Raw genomic sequence first — 18,162 nt, forward strand, 5'->3', positions numbered from 1 at the left:
AACTAAATAAAACACACCAAAACCATGTTGGTTAGTCTTGTAAGTCACCTAGTTAGTTAGTCGACTGTTCCAACAATCACCAGCTCTGGTTTTGTCAAAACAAAGCATTAACTCACCCAGTTAGATTTGAAAATATGTTGTTTTTCCTGCGAAGTCTCTCTCTGTCATCGCTGGCCGACTGTTTGCAGTCCTGTAACGTTATCCCCAGTCCCCATGTCTGTCAGCTCAGCTGCCTGTGCCACCAGTAGAGACTGACCTCTTGTGGTGCATGATGTGCAATGCATAATACATCCTCGATATAACATCTCTGTATAAGTTTTATAAGGTATAGCATAATAGAGTGAAACCACCTGACTGAGCCTACTTCAGGTAATAGCTTTTTTTCCCCAGGCTTCTGATTGGCCACCATCTTCTTCTTTGCATGGCTTTAGGGTCAGGGTTAGGGTTATATCGCCAACTGTTAGTTTGGCATGCTCTTCACAGTGCAACGATTGTGTTTTTGCATTTTCATTTGGACAGAATTTTATTTATAGTTTATAGTTCAACATTTTTTGTGTGGAGAGGATTTTTTTGAAAACGAAGAAGAGAAAAATTCTGTTTTTGAAAACCTGTGTATGTGTGGAGGCGGCATAAATGTATAGGTGAAGACTCATGTAAGTCATGAACATGAGGCTGAGCATCTTTATGTATAGTTGCACTTTGACCTCGTGATAGACCACTAAGTGTGTTACTGTAGAGACCGAAACTTGACACTAAACCAACACATGCACACATATGCACTCAGACCCATATACCGCATGCATAAGTGCACAAAACAAAAAAGGGAATGTGAATTTTTGTTATATTAACCACTGTTATCATCAAGACCACATACCATCTACAACACACTGAATCTGGATTGTTTAAATAATATTATTTATTACTTATTTAATCTTACATGGAGAAAATAATTGTTTTTTTGTGGGAGTTGCAGGGTGGCTGGAGATGTCGTGCACAGCTCATCTGAGAGCCTTGTTAGCCAGACGCTGCCATGGGTACAGACAAGCTCACAGAATCAATACGGGAGAACAGCTCCACAAATCCAAACACTGACTTTGCATTAAATTGCACCAGTGCCTCCACAAGCAAGGCAGAGGTGGATGGAGAGCGCTTACTACGCTACAGTGCTGGTTTATAAAAGAGCATTACATTTACATGTGCAAAAAAAAGGCAGAAAATGCAGCAAAAGCCACACACACTTCTAAGATAACAATACAGGGAGAAGGAAGGGAAGTCAGCATTGTTGTTCCACCATTCAGCTCCATTTATGCTCTAATCCAGCACACTTTAATCCAAAGTACATAACCGCAGAAACCACATATAAATGAGACATAAGCATCAATGATTGATGAATCTTTCTTTCCCTTGTATACCATAATAATTTTTTAATCAAATGCTCCTTACAGTAATCTCACACAGATGTTAGCTCTTTCCGCAGACACAAGAAAGCATCCATGACCTAAATCTAGTCGAACAAAACACATGCATACATGCCATACACACACACACACATTCATTCAAGCAAGGATCATGAATAATGGCAGCGCAAACAACTGAGCTAAATTGTTTATCCTGTCCCTCCCGTGTGTATACATGTGCTACTTGTGTGTTGCCATTGTAAAATCATTTAGTGACATTATGTTATTTACGAACAGCATGCTTTGTTTATAGATACTCAACCTGTTTTTATTCACTGTCTTTCTTTGCTAGCATAGGTGTTTATTTGTCTATGAACGATCCATTGGTTTCCCAATCCGTCTCATTTGCTGTAAGCCCGTAATAGGCTTGACCATAGCGGTGACAGCAACAGTAGCAGCAGCAGCTACATCTCATCCTGCTCAATTAAGACACAAGTGTCTCTGTGCAGAGCCTACAACAGCAAAACTGTTATTAGCTGTAATATTGTGCAAAGAAACAAGTGCTGTTTCTGGGGGAAAACAATCTTAAAGCTTCAGTTTGTCTTTCTAATTTTAGATAACAATAAATATGGCATATTAATAATGACTTGTTTGTGGCCTTATATGACCCTGACCATTTGTTTTAAATCACCATGATGAGGCCTGCATCATCTCCATCTTCTTCCTCTGGAACCTCACAATCAACCTATCCTCCAAATGCTGCAGTGAAATCCAGACAAAATAAGGTTGTATTTGAAGAAGTTAGAACCTGATCAATACATCAACACAGCTGGGATATTTTTGGCTGATTTTAGCTTATCACTAATGTATCAGCCTTGGTTTATATGTCAGCCAATTATCAACAAGAAACTGCAGTACTGAGATGCCAAAGATATGTTTGAGGTGATATGGAAACAGTGTCACCATTGTAAACCAGAAAGGATTGGCTGCCGTTTATCTGCTCTTCTGATCTGATAACCCGTTTGCCTGATTCTAAATGCCTGTCTGTTGAAGACGGAGACTGGACACTGACCTACTGAACTGCCTTAACCCCACCTGCTGAGTCTTGAAGGCTATGTTTTGGGTCTGTTACCTAAACTGTTATAGAAACTGGCCAGTGATGAGCTGAGTTGTAGCTCATAGCAAAAGTGTGCTCAACGAGAATTACTGCCTCACAGTTGTACGCCATTGCCAACCAGTCAAGTTGCGGCATACATCCACGTCTGTTCGACTCATATGTAGCCATAACGGTACACAATGCTTTACATATGTTATGATATCACAGTGAAGTTGACTTTTGACCTTCTGGGTATGAAATATCACCACTTCATCATTATATCCTATTAGACGTTCGTGTGAACTTTTGTCATAATTAGTGTATGAATACTTGATTTATGGCCAAAAATGTGCCTTGTGGAGTCACAGTGACCTCTGAAGACTAAAATCAGTTCATCCTTGGGTCCGAGCGGACGTTTGTGCCAGATGTATTGAAATTTTCTTCAGGCATTCCTGAAATATTGTGAATGGGATGGACAGATACACAAACGGACGGACCCGAAAACATAATGCCTTTGGCCACAGCTGTCGTCAGCACAGAGGCATAAGAAAAATGACCAAAAAAAAGTGAGAAAAGAAGCATAGTGAGAACTGGCATTTTCTTCCTCTTTTCCTGTGGTGACAATGTGGTTACTTCAGCCTCGGGATACACTGCCAATCAGGATGGACCCCTCATAAAAGTGACAAGTGTTGAGGCGTGAAAATAAACATGTGAGGATGAGAAGGGCAGGATACAGCTACACTTTTTTCCCCTAAAATGGACTCAGCAAAAATATTTTCATCAACTACAACTAACTTGAAGATTTGAACAGATGGAGAATTAATCATTGAGTTCCTTTGTCTCCCTGCTGCTGCTTCTGTACCAGGACAAAATGTGTCAGCCAGTTAATGCTTGGGTCAGTCTCAGCATCAACCAAAACCAGCCTTTTCAAACAAAATCTGAGAGATCCTGTCTATGTGTGTAACATGCACACCAGCAGTGCAGTGCAAAACACAAAGATGCACCGACCATTATTTGCTTTAGAGTTTAAGTATTGGTTCACACTCTCAAAAACATGTTCAGAAGAGGCTTTTTGTGTTCTGGCTGCTTCCTTTACACTTGTGGTGCCAGTTGCAGTTACATCAGCCTCAGGCTCTCTCAGGGTTGGCCACCTCATTTATAGGAATACTTCAACCACACAATGATCATTTGTATATTAATTAGTCACACTGTGTTACCTTGAAATTAAGAAAACTATTTTAGCTCAAATGACCTGAAATAATCTGCACAAGATCTGAAAGGTGGACTATCTTGGCAGAGTTTGTGAGGTCTGAAAAATTAATAGCTAATCCCAGCAATAAAACCAAATAGTTTGCACTGTGTACTTCATAACAGACGGTAATGTCTTTGCTTAAAATAACAGCACCCCAAACTTCTGGTATTGTTAGGGAATTTGGAGTGTTGTTATGCCAAGCACTGTTGGAATTAACAGTATCACACTCCTTAATCCATTTCAAGAGCTTAGAATGGTTCAGAGGGTGCATTTAAGGACATGTGAATTGTGTTTTTTTTCCATCTCTAGAAATTTTGCTGTACTCAAAAGCTTTTTTAATAGCTGTGAAATGTACTGTGAGGTCCTATAAGACACTTCAAACTTGGTTCATTTCAGCCTCAGTGATACTGTAGATGCCCCTCTTTTACTTGACACATACTGTCAGATGGCAGCGCGCTTAATACAGCTTCCTGGTCACTTCATGGGTGTTAAACTACACTGCCTTCAGAAGTAGGCCAGCAGGTCAGGCTATATAAGGTTGCGACCCACTGCGTGAATAGCACGGCTGTGAAAAGAGAAAATAAACTGCAAACACTCTACAAACAGAATTTTAGTAAAACATACTTTGATGCTGCACACAGAGAGGTAACACTAGACCTGAAGTATAAATATGAAAAGGATTTGCACATAATCCGGTGTCTACAGGCACATTTTTTATCCAACACCACTGTCAGAATGTAAAGTTGTTCTTTCCATTTAGTATGGGCGACTTACTCTGACTGTCTGCTCTTTTACTATGAAACAGACCTTCTTTCCCTCTTTTTCAGATTTAAGCCTTCACATGATACACTTCCCTTTAGGGCAAAGATAAGGCAATTTGTTCACATAATTCATGCATGAGAGATACAGCATGACTCAGGGCCCAAAGGCATTCATAAAACACAAAAGATATTGTACAGTGTAACTTTCCAAAACCACAGTGGAAAAACGTCAGAGATCAATGACTCGACAAACGATAAATCCAAGATTCTACAGAAAACCATCTCTTAAACTCCCATTTAATGAAAACATTTAACTCAGACAAATGTGCAGCAAATGCCTGAAAAGATTTTGCATTATAATGACATTCATATTTCACGGCCTCAGGGCACATGTGAGCTGTTAGTCACTGCGCTTGTCTTGCAGTGATTCTGGGGTTTTTGAAGGAAAAACACTTTTCTTTTCTCATTCAGCTTTCCAAACAGCTCTTGCAGAGTCCAAAGAAAAAGGGCAATTTGCCAGTAGCTCACAAGCTGGCTTTCGCTAACCTCCAAGCTACCGACCCTCAGCTGGGTGTGTGTCACTACTGAAGCATAACGACTTGGATCAAGTCACAGGATGAGAGGTTTTGTTTCAGACTTGCAACATAATGCAGTTTGCAGTCATCTAAATAAAGAAGGGAGCATCTGGATGCAGATTTTGGATCAACAAGATAGCGACGTGCAGATTGTTCCTGTTACTGAACCGTTGTCATCATCGTGCATGCTTCTGCTCAATGCAAAGTGTCCTCTAGGCAAAAGGTGGATCACTGAACGAGGCTAACCGGCACATACCCAAAGACCCAAAGTCTCAGGGGCCCCTGTGACCTTCACCTGCAAAATGTCATTCAAATTAACACATACTGACCAGAAAGAGACTCAAAACAACCACAAGACACAAAACAATCATGATGAGATCCAAAACTACCACAAAGTCTGTGTGTCTTGCTCCTATGTAGAAGTGAAGGGGGTCTTTGCATATCTGTGCCCAGGGGCCCATTGTCTCACTATCCACCCATGCTCTAGGCATGAAAGAAAGTGTGGTATTGAGAGCCTCATGGGCCAGGCCAGCAAGTTGCAACAGCATTTTGCTCCTGTGTGTTTAGGCTTGCAGAGGGGGAGTGTGTAAAGACGAGAAAATGATTAATCCAGAATACATACGTATATCCATTCTCAGTCTTCTGTGGGATGAACCCTGCCTGACATCTCCTTACACAATTCGTGGGAATTCAAGCGTATACTTTCTATTCCTGATTTGTGACTTCCTTCATATGGCCAACTTGCCTTTGAGAGTTCTGGCTATTCTTGTTGTGTCACTGAGATAATAACCCAAGGCCTTATCATGCTTCTCAGCATTTACTGTCATCCTCCTCCCACTTACTCGCACTGAAAGGAGGAATTCAGTGAAGGTCAGACAAAGAAAGATAGCGGGAGAATAAAGGATAATGGAAAAGTAAGAGTCGTAGAGAGAAACTGCTGATAACACCATACAGAAGTAACTAGCTGATGGCAATCAAATTTGAGTCTTGTGTGGAGCAGGCAGTGATCATGGGACAGGCGTACACGCTGCCGATGCCAACAATCAGCAACGCTATTTGACAGATGGATCAGAGCGCTCCTGGTCTAGACCAGGCTAAAAGCTCATGGTCACGTGACAAGTGGATTAGCGTTAGCCCAACTGAAAGGGGGAGGAGGTTGTCGCCACATGCTTCCTGATCACTTCCCTCTGAATGTGTTTCCCTTTCTGTTTCACTCTGTGTCTACCCTCGTCCACCTCTTTGTCTTTCATAGAATATGTTACATTATCCACAAGGTTGGATCACAAGTAGAGGACATTCTTGGTCTTGTACCTGTTATCGCCCATCAGTCCATCCTTTCCTCCTCTGTTCAGAGGCCCCATGCTAAGCACATTCATTAGGATGTAAGTGATTCTGACACCTTTGACTTTTGGCTCAGATGAAAACCAATGCTCTAATCGGCACACTTCCAGCTACCCATGATGTCAATGCTGAAGAACACGTCTCCTGTGGTATCCTTCCCAGCTAGCCCCCTCCACCCAACCCCTACTTACAGTACTCATCAGCCTTCCCAGGCTTGCTGGACCCTACACTTGTCCGCCAGCAGGGAGTGAAAAAGTGAGAGGCACAGACAGGCTTAAGGACATGCCATGCACTGAGCACATGTCACAGTGGGCTTGTGGGACAAAACATTGGGTTCCCCTGTCTCCCCCGCTGCTCCTCCAGCATCTGGGTCTTTCTGTCAGGGACACAGTGTGCCAGCCAATTCATGCCTGACCAGCATGCAATGTTCCCACGCCGACCCAAAACACCCTGGTTTTCACAGAAACCTGGGAAAACCCTGCCTTCCTGTGCACCATGCAACGCAGTGACAGAGGGAGCATGTGGGGTGAAGTGAAGCCTGCCAACGGGGTTATATGCTAAAAGGCACTGACCGTTATTTCCTGTGGATTACAGCTTGACTGAAATGTTTTATTGATTGAGAGCGCAGACATGCAGAAATGAGCAAAAGGGACAATAAAATGAGAACTGACAATGAAGAGGAGTCTTGAGTCATACACCAAGAAGCTGAAAAATCAGCCCATAAAATGTCAAAAGGTAATAAATTTCCAAAGATATAAAACAGAAAAATGCAACAACCATAGATGACAAAATGATGAATTAACTATCAAAAGAGCTGTTGATGTCAAATTAATTGAATAATTTCAGCACAATTAAAAACACATCCCAGGGCCAAACAGGAGGGTGTCAGCAAACTAACCATTCCTGCCACTGTGCTAAGGGGGAAGGACTTGGAGAGTAGTCACAGGGCTCTTCCAAAGTTTTCACACAGCAACACTGAATGGGGGACGTTATCACAGCGGGCAGAGGGCGTGATCACAACCAGTGATTCTCAATTACCAGGAGCCACAGGGGACAAAGTCAATGCCAAGGAAAATCCAAAATCTTATCGGTACAACAAAATGACAAAGGCTGCATATCAGGAAGGTACAGGTAATCTGCACACAATCACACAAGGACACATACACACAGCACACAGAGATATCAAAGCATCAGTGACATTTTAGTTCTGCTTGTAAGTAAACACCAAGGTCTAGACTGAGGAGTCACACATTACCACTTTGACAGTCAGCTTTGTATATTGACCTTCATGAATTATTTATGCCTTTTCAGACCACATATCAACAAACAAATGCATCACTTGTTTCACAGTAATGCTCAGTTAGGACTGTTAAAATGAACAGCACACAGACCCAATCGGAACGACCAAACTTACTGTTTACCTCTTTTCAAATTAAGAATTCAGCTTACGTGAGAACATGACAATGGACATATGAGCAGAGCTAGCATTTACAGTAGTTTCAGTTTCTCCAGAGAAGGTCATTTCTTCTTCTTCTCAAGCTTTATTCAAAAGACTTCAGTATGATGTAGGGCTGGGCTTTATCAATATCACGTCACGAGACTAGATATCATCTTAGATTTTGAGATATTCCAATGTTAAAGGCGCTGTATGTAAGAATGTGGCCAAAACGGTTACTGCACTCAAATTCAAAATACTGTCACGAGTCGTGTCTGCCCCCCCTCCCCTACAGATTCGAGGTTGCTGGACAGCGGCACGCTGGAGACTGATTTGTTTGCCCACGGGCGGCTGCCGTAGCAGGGCTGCGTCGCCACGGTTTTCCAGCGGACCGTTCGAGCAAGTCCGGCTTCTCTGCTGCTAACGCTGCTGCCGGGATACAGCTGAGGAGGAGCCGGCTGCTAATGCTATGTACCGGGACACTGCTAACGCTGCTGCCAGGATACAGCTGTGGAGGAGCCGGCTACTAATGCTATGTACTGGGACACTGCTAATGCTGCTTGCCGTGCTGCTGTAGCTCAGTCGTAACTGTAACTGATGCTGAGACTCTACTGACTGTGTGACTGGTAGACGGTGGTGTGTCGCGCAACAGGCCAAAACACAAATTCAAAACATAAACATGATTTGCGGACCGTAAAAATTTTTTTAAAATGCGAATATTCTGGCTGTAATATTGTTGTCGGTGAGATCATGTTATATGAACATTATTCCTTAGTCTCTGTGACATATTAGGAGGATTTTACGACTATTTGCTTTATATTTCTTACATATAGCTCCTTTAAGTGTTTCCTGGTTTTAAAGGAAAGTAAAGCAATGCCATTTTCTGAACTCACAAGACTCTTTTATTTTATTATTTTCCTTTACACACTTAGTCATTACATCAACATTACTGATGATTCATTCATCTTCTAACCGCTTCATCCTCTTGAGGGTCGCGGGGGGGCTGGAGCCTATCCCAGCTACATCGGGCGAGAGGCAGGGTACACCCTGGACAGGTCGCCAGACTATCACAGGGCTGACACATAGAGACAAACAACCATTCACGCTCACATTCACACCTACGGACAATTTAGAGTTACCAATTAACCTAGTCCCCAATCTGCATGTCTTTGGACTGCGGGAGGAAGCCGGAGTGCCCGGAGAGAACCCACACTGACACGGGGAGAACATGCAAACTCCACACAGAAGGGCTCCCACGCCCGGGATCGAACCGGCAACCCTCTTGCTGTGAGGCGAGAGTGCTAACCACCACACCACCGTGCCGCCCATTACTGATGATTATTTATGAGAAATCCAATTGTGTAAATATTTTGTAAAAGCACCAAAAATTAATGCTACAATGTCAAAAATATCATGATGTTTTGATTTTCTCCATATTGGCCGGATTAAAGACTTACAGCAGGGATACTCGACTTGCTTTGCTTGAGGGCTACTATTGCAAAATGACAGAAGGCCAGGGGCCAGTCACAGGTGCCCTGCATGGGTCAGATGAACACAGGAGCATTTCTAGGATTTGAAGATATCCAAGGCTTAGCTCAGACTTCTCTCGGGGGTCCAGGAATCCTCCCCTGGCACTTTTTATTTGATAAACAAGCTCTATTTTGATGCTTTCTATAAAAACCTGGAACCTTACTTACATTAAAAGTACTTTTTTTTTTATTGTGAATTAGATTATTGTGAATTGGCTTTATTGTACTTAAGGTTTGCGTTTAGTTTGTAAAACGTCGTTCCAGTGTTCTAATATTCATGATTTTTTCCTAAAGAATCTCCATAGCATCCACTTGAAATCTTTAACTTCAATAAAACTAAATGTTTACTAAGTTGAAGAAGTGTCAACAGTAAAATGCAGCTATTGAGCAGCAGCCTATTTATGTTACAGCTGGTGGCAAAACTAATAATCTGCTGTAGTTAAAGCTATAATAATACATCAGTTGTATGATGATTTTGTGTCATTATGTTGTCTTTAACTGTGAGTAACTACAGCACTCAGACAAATTGTCATGGAGTTCAGAGTAACAACATTTCTGTCTCTGAGACGTGAAGTAAAAGCAATTCCACCAAATGAAAATCCTCAATTAAAGAAGCTCAGAAGTGCACTTGAATAAAGCGGGATGTAAGAGCAGAGTGCCAGTGCCACAGTGACAGAACAAAGGCTCTCAGTGAGGCTGTCAAACTTCTGAAGCATGCCCATTACACCATTATTAGACTCATGCGGGCTGTATAACGCTCATTACAGCCGCAGGTTATCATTATGGTCCTATCTCACCTCAGATGACACTTAATGCCTCATGTAGGTTACATTAGAGTCTTAAGGGGAAAGCTATATAACAACTTATGTATTTACAAACGATACTGCTATGACAGTGAGGCAGCCCTCCTGTTAGAGCTGTGCGGTGACAGTAAACTCATTACTGTCGGTCCGTTAAGATTAAACATGAAATCAAACATAACAGGGAGCTGCCTGTTGATTCGGCAGCGCTAACAAAACCACAGAGAGGAAAAAAAGTAAAGCAGAAATTCAACAGAAATGTTGCCACATGCATCCAGACACACGCGCGAGCGAACACACACACACACACACACACACACACACACACACACACACACACGGAGCAGCGCTGCCGTACGCAGTTTGTTTACAAAGCGCTGTCAGAATATTGTTTCGCAACGGGGACAGTCAGTGGGACGAGACGAGGACGTCCACACTTGAGACAAAACACCTTCTCAAAGACATTTAAAGTGTGACACTCACCGCGGCGGAGACACTCTCTGTCCTTTCTCATAAAATGCGGGGACGAGGCTGCAGCGACGAGGGCGACATACAGCAGGAGTCTCTCAGTCAGTCAGTCAGTGAGCCGTGTAGTTTCCAACAGTTCGCCTCTCAGTTCACTGCTCCCTCTGTGTGTGTGTGTGTGTGTGTGTGTGTGTGTGTGTGTGTGTGTATGTGTCTCTGTCTCTCTCACTGACAAACCGCCCACTTCCGGTGGCTCTTTAGTGTCTCTGAGTGGGAAACAGTTTCTGTTGATTTCTGTCCTGCTGATGATGATTGATTTGAGGCTGGAGCTGAATTCAGTCTGAAGGAGTAGAAAATAATAATAGACACAATCTATCATCATTTGTTGCTATCTGCTCAAACGTCATGCAATATAATATTTGATTTTACATTATTTATCTGATTTTTATTTCATCTTATTTTCTATGATATGCCCATAGAATTTATTTTTTTTTCTTTTAATTAATTTTAATTTTAATCAATTTTGTGCACAATAGCCTAAAAATACAAACTATTGCTATTCACAGATAAATTAATTAAAAACAATAATAATGATTTGTTATGTGCTTAAACATCATGCAATATAATATATAATTTTATATCTGATTTTTATGTCGTTGACATGCCCATAGAAATACAATAGCCTATATGAATGTCATTTTTTCTATATGTATGTCTAATGCAATCTGCACAATGCTTTTTTTTTTTTTTTTAATTTTGTGCACAATAATAGCCTTCAAATTACAAACTATTAGTGTTCACAGATAAATTCATAAAAAAATAATAATTATCATTACTGTTGATATCTTCTCAAACATCATGCAATACATAATTTTATATTATTTATCTGATTTTTATTCTACTAATGTGCACATGTGGTTTGCCCATAGAAATACAGTACAATATATTTATCTATCTATGTCTATTTATTTCTCTGGGTATGCCTAATGTAATCTGCAGGATGTTTAATTTAAAAAAAAAAAAATCATTTTGTGCACATTAGTCTAAAAACCTACTGACATTCACAGTTAAATTCATTAAAAAAAAAAAAAAACAGGCTGATGAGGAGGTAATAGTAGACACTATACATCTATCATCATTTGTTGTTGTACTTTATACTATACACATTTGGTATGCCCATAGACACACAGATACATTCATAAAATGAATTAAAAAATATGATAATAATAATAATAATAATAGAGAGAGGCCGTTGCTGCCTTGTTGCTGCAGGCCATTAAGCTCGGACTCACTTTCCTCTGACTCCTTGTGATCAAAGCTGGTCTCTGCTGCACATAGTTATGAGCAGACCGGTTGATCAGATTAAGTCTAATCTACTGTACTGTCCATCTCCCATCCGAGTTAGTGCATTGCTCCCATGTGTGCCGCCCTCAGTCTGGAGAATGGCGACACCTTTTGGTGAAAAGTGGAATTACAAAAATGGAGAATATTTGTGTTTGTTTAATAGTTGGATTTCTCCACCATTTGTAGCTGCACATAAACTTCTTTTAGATAAATTAATTCAGCGGGAGAGAGAGATGAGGTGGCAGGGACCAAAGATAAACTTGCAAAAGTTAATTACAATGTGCACCTGAGGCAAAACTCCAGGTTAAAAGAGAGCCACATATTACTGCCTGGAATACAATGAATCACAAAGAAAAGGGAAACCGCCTCCATGTAAATAAACACACATTGATTGTTAAAGAAAAGATGCATGTCAGTTCTGTTTTATTGTATCTTTGTTACCTTATTGATCCCACAGAGCTCCAAAGAGGGAACAAAATCTATACTTGGTCCCACCAGCAGTGCTTTGTGCAGTGATGGAAAAAAGTATTTTAATTTTTGCCATCAATAAAAGAACAAAACATAGCCTACAAGTCTGCAATCTGTATTTTGCTTAAAAAGTAGAGAAGTATTGGCAGTAAAACTGACTTAAGTATCCAAAGTTATACGCTAAGGCATGATCCTTTCATTTATTATTAATCTATGGTGTATTTGACTGCAACAGATACAGTCTGCATGCTGGACATGCTGAAAACAGTGATCCCACGCAGCTGTCATATGTTTATGGCAGATGCTAAATAGCACCACCCATGCCTTGCAGGGCTTTTATGAAACAATAAAGCAGTAAAAAGCACGCACATCCACGACCAAAATTGTGCAGGTGCTGAGCTCAAAAATGTGGAAAGCTGAGCAGGTAAAGAAAAGGCTCGCACACTGCAGGGCTCCTCTTCAGTGAAATTTATTCACAGAATAAAATGACGACGTTTCGAGCTGCCGCTCTTCATCAGGTCATACAGGACTATGGGAGACGCCATTTTTAAATAGGTAAGTGGTCACATGATCAAAAACAGCTGATGCCACTTCCACATTAATTATACAAAGTGTCTTGGGTGACTTAATGTTCAGAGCATCCAAAACAGTTCACGTTTCAGAAGCAGATTGTTAATCCCCCGCTGTGGCGGTTGAACATGTTCAATGTCCATGTGTCCATGTAGGTAAGAGGTTTTGGGTATATACTCTGAACACTATGTCACCCAAAGGCCTTAATGAAGAATGTGACATTAGACCCTTTCTCTAAACTGTTCTAACTCTGGTGGTCTGCATGTATTTCTGTTTTTTGCTGTGTACTGCAGTTTTCTGAATCCAACAGTCGACCAATAAGTTTATTGCCTATTTTGAGCAAGATTATGGAGCGTGTTGTATGAACAAATTCAGCTATATTTTTCCATGAACAACTTATTTACTGATTTCCAGCATGCATACAGAGAAAAATATTCGACAACCACTGCTCTGACTCAAATGGTAGATGATTGGTACAAGTAGATTGAACAGAAGAAAATTATTGGAGTTGTTTTACTTGATTTCTCTGCAGCTTTTGATATCCTGGATCATGATTTATTATTGGAAAAATTGAAATAAAAGTTTTTCTTCTGCTGCTTTATTATGGATGAATAGTTACCTCAGTGAAAGAAAACAAATAGTTTATTTTAATGGAAGTCAATCAGGTATTAAACATGTGAAACAGGGAGTGCCTCAAGGAAGTTGCCTTGGGCCTCTTCTGTACTCTATTTTTACAAACAACTTTCCTCTTGTATTAGAAAAAGCTCATATGTCATTGTATGCTGATGATTCAACCATTTATTTAGGAGAAACAACAATTGACGATTTAAATATAAATTTAAATCGGGAAATGAAATTGGTGTTGGATTGGATCAATAGTAATAAACTTGTCTTAAATGTGTCTAAAACGACTAGTATGGTGATTGGAACAAACCACTCTTTGCGCTCAAGTCCAAATCTTGATCTTAATATAAACAATGTATTAATTAAACAGGTAAATGAAAGTAAATTGCTGGGAGTTATCATTGATAATAAATTATCATGGGACAAACAAATACAGAGAGTAGTGATGAAAATGGGTAACATTCTGTCTGTGATCAGACGATGCACAAAATATTTAACACAACAAACTATCAAACAAATAATACAAGCTTTATTTCTTTCCCATTTAGATTATTGCTCTGTGGTTTGGTCCAATGCATCATCAGGTAATATCAGAAAACTGCAACTGGTTCAGAACAAAGCAGCACGTGTGGCTCTTTCTTGTGGGTTTTGGACAAATGTTACAAAGATGCATGAATGTCTATCTTGGCTTGATGTAAAGAATAGACTACTGTACTTGTCGATGGTTTTCATGAGAAATATTATCACAACAAAGACGCCATTTAGGTTCTACAAGAAGTTATCTTTTAGTTCAGAGATACATAGTTATTCTACGAGACATGCTGCTAGTGGTTGCTTTACTTTGTATAAATCCAATTCATCTGTGCAGCGTACGGTAATGTATAGGGCAATGAAAGAGTGGAATTTACTACCCAACTATATTACAAAATTGAAAAATGTTGATAATTTCAAAATCAAGCTTAGAGAATACTATTTATCAAGGAACTTTAGTAATTAACTTAATATTTTCTGAAGCGCTTTTCACAAGACAAGATTAATTGTTTTTAATTATTATTGTGTGGCTAGGGCATTCCTGTAATGTGACAACATTGGAGACGATGATTTAGTATGGAGCATGTATTGTATGTTTTGTTGTTGTTGTTGTTGTTGTTGTGTATTTGTGTATGTGTATCTGTCTTGTTGTTGTTTTAGTGATGTTTACTGTATGTATGTTTTGTATTGTCATGGGAAGAATCATGAAGACCCCAGGAAGAATAGCTGCCGCTATGCAAAAGCTAATGGGGATCTTAATAAAACAAACAAACAAACTCACACGAATACTTATACTGCTGTGCCCTGGCTGCTCATTGATGTGCATTTATTTCTTTTTTTTGTAAGAGGCGCCTCTTTTAGCATGTTTGATGATGTATGACGGTCTATCCTGATGTTTTTGTACTCAGACTGCTTTAAGTGTGTTTATATTTTTTACAATTGTGTACCATGTTGCATCTTCGTGGTATTTGTCTCTACTCAATAGGTGTATGTGTTGATATATAGTCGAGTGTGTATATCGCTATATGATTGTTGTTTTCTACACTTTGTATAATTAATGTGGAAGTGGCATCAGCTGTTTTTGATCATGTGACCACTTACCTATTTAAAAATGGCGTCTCCCATTGTCCTGTATGACCCGATGAAGAGCAGCAGCTCGAAACGTCGTCATTTTATTATGTGAATAAATTGCACTGAAGAGGAGCCCTGCAGTGTGCGAGCCTTTTCTTTACCTGCTCAGCTTTTATGAAGCAATGCCTAACAGTGAGATAAAAAGAAAGTAAAGTGAATATAGCAAGATACAATAAAAACACACATTAAAACATCACATTTAAAATCTAGACATAAGTATGTGTTTGTTGCTGAATTAACCAGGATTTGGTAGCTCTCTTAAAAGTGGAGAATTCAGCAAATTTCAAGTGATCAGGTAGCGAGTTCCAGGACTTTGTTCCTATCACAGAAAAAAAACTGCCAGACTAAAAAATGTTTTGCAGAAAGGAACCTTACATTTTGTAGCTGCTCAGGCAGATCTGCTAAAGCTCTGTAATCTCATGATGGAGCTGCAGAAACGTTGAGGTGCAAACCCATTTAAACAAAAGCTTTTACATCATGAAAAGTTTGCAAAACTTAAAATCTTGTGAATGCTGCAGTGATGGTGCCTTAATTGCTTTTTGTCCTAAATGTTCTAGACACAATTGGAAAGACATACCATTGGATTCATTTCAAACTGGCTGGCCCAGGACCAGGCAAGCAAACCACAGGACAGGTGTGAAGATATAACTGTATTTAGAAACAGCAAGTTTTGCAAGTCAAAGTAAGTCTCGAGTCATTGCACCTTAGTCCCAAGTCAAGTTCCAAGTCCTGATCTTTGAGTTTTGCATCCTAAACAAGTCATATTGTGCTCTCAGTTATAGCCTAAGTGCTTCACAAAATGCAGTCAAGCAATCAAACAATAAAACATGCAATCACTAAACACAAATGCAATATAACAAATACAACAAAGCAACAAAAGTAAAGTAAAACACAGAGCAAATACAGGCTACTGAGGCCTCAAACAGAATCATATGATCAAGCACCAGACAATAAGGTAGGATGAAGGCCATTTTGAAAAGACGGGTCTTCAGTTGCTTTTTAAAAATTTCTAAGGAGACCACCGACCGTAAACCTAACAGAAGAGAGTTCCAAAGTGTTGGAGCCACGACTTCAAAGGCACAATCACCTTATTAGTCTTGAGCGGGGGACAGCCGGTAGGTCCTGATCTGAAAACCTAAGGGACCTACTGACAATATATGGATGGAGGAGCTCAATAATGTATTCAGGTGCCTGGCTGTCGAGGGCGCGAAGTGTCTTAAAGTGAATCCTGAACCTGATGGAAAGCCAGTGGAAAGAAACTAAAATGGGAGTGATGTGGGTTGACCTGTTGGACCTGGTCGAGACGCCACTGAGCTTTGCAATATTTCTAAGCTGAATAAAACAAGTACTGGTCAATGATTTAACATGATGATCAAAATGCATGGCCTGATCAAAAATAACTCCAAAATTCCTAAAATTTGGCCATATAGCTGACAGTATTTGTTAAAACAAGTTTGTACAAGTTTACTTAACTGTTAAGCTAATGTTTGCTAATGTTAACTGAGTTAATATTAGCCTTGACCAATCTTTCTGTTTGCGACTTCAAATGTTGAACAAAGTTTTTGCTGCATCTGTATTTGCATGTTTTGCAAACCGCAGTTTGTTTTTTGTTGACCATCGTGTAGTTTTTGTATGTGAACAAAATTATATTTGTATCATTTTCTCCAACTGCCACAGTAATGTCACATTCACAGTTCTCTCCTGCAACTTGACTAGATGCTGTCGGATTGGTTCAAACAAAGTGGAGAACTGAGTGTTGACTTGCTGGGAATGAAATATTGATTCAGGAAATGATTGATGATTTAAATAAGATACTTTTTAAACTTTGGGTTTAGGGGAAGCTATCAGGTTCCCTTCAAAGGGCTCAATTTCAAATGAAGCCTCGAGTCACTGGTGTTAAAGTCCACGTCAAGCTGCAAGTCCTTTTTGATTTGTCAAGTCCAGTCTAACATCATTGAGTTTGTGACTCAAGTCTACACCTCTGGCTTCAACAGTAGCATACTGTCATATGTGTTTATCACACAGTGTGAATGTAGAAATGTCACCTACAAAGTATCAAGTAGTCTATCAGATAAATGTGGCTGAGTATAAAGCATGTTACTAAATCTCACAAAAACTGAATTCTCCAATTTAGTATGGATATCTCAAAGTTACAATACCTTTCTGTGTCTAAAGGTTTTAATGTTGTTGTTGCTTGTAACTAAGTTGAAAAGTCCCGTTATGCTGCAGAAAAAAAATGACATCATTTCCCCACACTCATGTCAAAAAGTCATCATTTATGTTAAAGGTTTCTCCCCCCCCCCCAAACACACACACGCACACACACAAAACCTAGCCAGTCACTACACTGCACTGCTGAAGCTTCATCGATCCTCAAGATTGATTGGCTGAGGGCCAGAACCAAAGGGTGACAGTTGCTTCCTCAGGCAGCTGAGTCAGCAGCTGCTGAGTGACGGTAATAGCCGCACATTTCCACACCCCCTCATCCTCTCCTCAAACCAGTCTGGGTTTACTTCCTATCAGTGAGACAAATGAGGTATACACGAGACACAGAGAGAGAGAGAGAGAGAGAGAGAGAGAGCACTGTAGAGCAAGCAGGAGGCCCAGTGATGCAGAAACTGCTTCCTTTACTGTCTCTGCTTGTTTAGCTGCTTCATCTCAGCTGTCACATGCTCCCCAAAGGACTCATGGGAATCCCGGCAGTCACACTCCTGCTGATCACATCAGAGGCATGTTATGAGCTGGAGATGTAGTGAAGCAATGTGGGGTTTCCAGTCAGGGAAGTCCAGTGATGCCATGTTGAGAGACAATGCTTGTTGGACTCAAATTGAAAACAAGAAGCG

The 18,162-nt window shown here is 40.3% G+C and overlaps 1 protein-coding gene across 2 annotated transcripts in view; it reads right to left on the bottom strand.

Moving 5' to 3' along the window:
* Positions 1-10,837, bottom strand: part of stat5a (signal transducer and activator of transcription 5a) — a 67,267-nt gene extending 56,430 nt beyond the window's left edge. For both annotated transcript variants that reach the window (XM_049561193.1, XM_049561192.1), the window contains exon 1: positions 10,670-10,837. The gene's annotated coding sequence lies outside the window, so the exon portion shown is untranslated. The remainder of the gene's footprint in view (positions 1-10,669) is intronic.
* Positions 10,838-18,162: the final 7,325 nt, after the last annotated feature.

This window comes from Epinephelus fuscoguttatus, linkage group LG19 (genome assembly GCF_011397635.1).
Source record: "Epinephelus fuscoguttatus linkage group LG19, E.fuscoguttatus.final_Chr_v1".
Lineage (NCBI taxonomy): Eukaryota > Metazoa > Chordata > Actinopteri > Perciformes > Serranidae > Epinephelus > Epinephelus fuscoguttatus.